Source organism: Crocuta crocuta, unplaced genomic scaffold (assembly GCF_008692635.1).
Source record: "Crocuta crocuta isolate KB4526 unplaced genomic scaffold, BGI_CrCroc_1.0 scaffold3, whole genome shotgun sequence".
NCBI lineage: Eukaryota > Metazoa > Chordata > Mammalia > Carnivora > Hyaenidae > Crocuta > Crocuta crocuta.
In genome coordinates, this window is record NW_027529934.1 from 12,026,774 (window position 1) to 12,030,402 (window position 3,629).

The 3,629-nt window shown below is 38.5% G+C and overlaps 1 pseudogene; it reads left to right on the forward strand.

The window, feature by feature from the left end:
• The first annotated feature begins 3,068 nt into the window (after positions 1 to 3,068).
• On the forward strand, positions 3,069 to 3,163 carry LOC144230976 (U6 spliceosomal RNA; annotated as a pseudogene).
• Positions 3,164 to 3,629: the final 466 nt, after the last annotated feature.

The following is a 3,629-nucleotide window of genomic DNA, read 5'->3' on the forward strand; positions in this document are numbered from 1 at the left end:
CAGTCTAAAACGTTTTTCCATTTAAAACAGATATAGTCCATTAGAGAAAATAAAGAATTTGCAAGTTTCTTGTTATAATTTCTGAGTATATGCATTGAGAAAAAAGACATTTTTTTTTCTTACTGGGGAAGTTTAATGTGGTAACAAAGTTCTGACAACAATTTCCACAAGGCACTTCCTGTCTTTAGTGTGCTGCTTAATATTGTTTAGGTTTTTGGTATGTGAGCAAACATTTGGAGACCTGAATTGTTTTGGTTACACTGAGCAACCAGATAAGTGAAGTGGGTTCTAATATCTACTCATTCAACATCCTGTGAAAATAATATGTTTGAGGGGGTTCTTGGCTCCTGGCGGTTCTTGTACTTATGAATCTTTGAAGAGAAAAGAAAAATGCGTCATTGAATAAACTCAGGTGTAGCCAAACTGCAATCATGACCTCTATTAGCAATCTGGCCATGTAGATTGGATTTGCCTGAAGCCTAATCTCTTGGATTTATATGCTTGAGCATTCTGGAACATATTTTCCAGTCAAAACTACATGCAATTGTTATTCTTTAATATTTATGTATTTGGGCAGTCAGAGCCTGATGGAACTGACTCCCAGAGTGCTGACAGGTAAGGTTGGGTGAAAGAGAAGTAATTCACAGATTTACATCATCTCGCCAATGCAGTCTTCTCTGTTCCACTCCTTTCCTCAGTCTGTGCCACCCTTACATCTCGTACCTATTATGAGATTTGCACTTATTGATACATCATCTTTATTTTTTAACAGTAAATTGAGGCATAATTCCCTACCATAAAATTCACTCCTTTAAAGTAAAGTGTACCCATTGGTAGTTTTTAATACATTCTCAGAGATGTGCAACCATTATTACAATCTATCTTAGAACATTCTGAACACTCCTGAAAGAAACCCCGTATCCGTTGGTAATCATTCTCCATTTTTCTCCTCATCCCAGCCTTTAGAACCACTGTTCTAACTTTGGTGTCTATGGCTTTGCCTATTCTAGACATTTCATATAAGTGGAACCAAATGATGTGTGGTCTTTTGTGGTTGACTTCTTTCACTTAACAGAGTACTTAAGATTCATCCATGTTTGTACAATGTATCAGCACTGCATTCCTTTTTATTGCCAAATAATATTCCATTACATTGATAGACTACAGTTTGTTTATCCATTTATCAGTTGATGGGCATTTGGGCTGTTTCCACTTTGGCTGTAATGAATAATACTGCTATGAATATCTGTGTACCAGTCTTTTTTGTGAACGTATGTTCACATGGTTTTAATTCTCTTGGGTAGATACCTAGGGAGTGAAATTCCTAAGTAATATGTTAACTACATTGAACATTTTGAGGAACTGCCAAACTGTTCTCCAAAGTAACTGCATCATTTTACATTTCCACATGCAGTGTATGAGAGGTACGGGTTTCTCCACATCCTTGTCAACCCTTGTTATTGTCTGTCATTTTGATTAGAGTCATCCTATTGTGTGCAAGGTGGTATGTCATTGTCATTTTGATTTGCATCTCTCTAAGGACTAGTGATTTTGAACATTCTTACATGAACTTAGTGTCCGTTTGTATATCTTCTCTGGAGAAATGCGTATTCAAATCCTTTGTCCATTTTTCAATTGGGTTATTTGATTTTTTGTTATTTATTGAAAGATACACATTCCCACAAAACCACACCATAGAGGAAAAGCAGAGTCCTCCAGAAAGAGGATGCTGTCTTAGAAAAGGGGAACAAACTCGGAATAGCAAAAGTAACTGTAAATATGCCCTGTGCTATTCACTTCCCACTCTCTATCCCACTGCATCAAATGCCGTTCTCTTGGGATCTCTTTTCCTAGGAAATGATAAAACTCTCAACAAATTGGTTTAATGACTTTAGTTATTTGACACCTGAAGATGGTGATCTTTTAGTCATCCATCCATCCATCCATCCATTCAGTCATTCATATACTCATTCATTCCACAATACATTGACAACCCAATACTTGCTAATCACTAAGCTGGGTGCTCAAGAAAAGGACCACTGAAAACAGACATGGTCCCTCATGAAGCTCATTGTGTGGGAGGTGGACAGTGGTTATCTAAGCAAACAAATTAAAAATAGTGATAAGTGCCATGAAAGATGTACAGATCTGATCCAATTTGTCAAGTCAGAGTAGTATTTCCTGAGGAAGAGGTATTTGGATAATTTGAAAGGTAAGGGAAAAGCTATTAAGTGTGAGAGGTGTTCCAGGCAGAGGGAACAGTGAGTGGAATGGCCCTACAGTGAGGATCAAGGTATATTCAGAACTGGAAAGAAGCCAGGAAGCTTGAATAAAGAGTGAGGAAGAAAGTAGACAAGGGGGCTGGGGCTGAGGTGATCTCAAGTTAGATCAGTCAGAGCTTCCTAGGACATGTTAAGGATTCCCTTCTTTGTCTTAAGAGCACTGTGTACCCTTTAGAGGCTTTTAAGAAGAAAGAGAATGTGATGAGACTTAGATCTTAGTCAGCTCACATAGTCCCCTGTGTGGGAAAATCAAGGGCAGGGAGCAAGAGTTGTACAGGAAAATCAGATCAAGAGGTTAATGTAAGAGACCTTGGAATTTGAATTAGGAGCAGTGACAATGAGAAGAAAGAGAGAGTGAAATGTGTATAGATTTAAAGATATTTTTAAAGTATCAGTGGACCTGGTGATGGGCCTCTTTAGTTCTAGTAGGATAAGATGTCAAGGATGACAATGACATGTATATGCTATTCACTGAAAGAGGTGACACCAGGAGACGGCCAGGTAAGAGACAAAGGTTGTAGTTTTAATATGGGTCATATTGAGTCCGAGGTATCTTTAAGACATAGCGGTGGAGATATCAAGCAGAGACATGGGCACATGTGTCTGGAGCTTGGAATTTTAGATAACTTGAGAAGTTAATGAGGGTAAAGACATCTTTAGCCTCCTACATCTCATAAAGAGAAAAAATCTATTTGTTACAATGAGTAATTATCTAATCAAAACTAAATACAAAATTAACTATAATCATTTACATATAAGAAACTTCCTCGACTTTCCTATAAAAATGTAAGGTACTTGCCTTGCAACACCTACACTAGCAAAGATTAGCATGGCCCCTGCACGAGGATGACATGCAAATTTGTGAAGCATTCCAGATTTTTGCCCCCCATTGGGCTCTCTGCTGTCAGCATAGAGTCTGATTCAGATTCTCTGCCTCCTCACTCTGCCCCTTCCCCACTCCTCTCTCTTAAAAATAAACATTAAAATTTTTTTAAATACTTTTTTAAAACATAAGAATAAAATAATATCCCAAAGCCTGGTCAGACCTGTCCCTATTTGTTGAGTCCTTTCTATCACTGCAGACAACAATTGTCTTAGCTTTTTATTTTTCTTTTAATGTTTATTTGTTTTTTAAAAAGAGAGACAGAGCTTGAGTGGAGGAGGAACAGAGAGAGAGGGAGACACAGAATCTGAAGCAGGCTCCAGGCTCTGAGCTGTCAGCACAGAGCCCAATGTGGGGCTCAAACTCACAAACCATGAGATCATGACCTGAGCCGAAGTTGGACGCTTAACCGACCGAGCCACCCAGGTGCCCCCCAATTATCTTAGCTTCTGTCCCAACCCTAC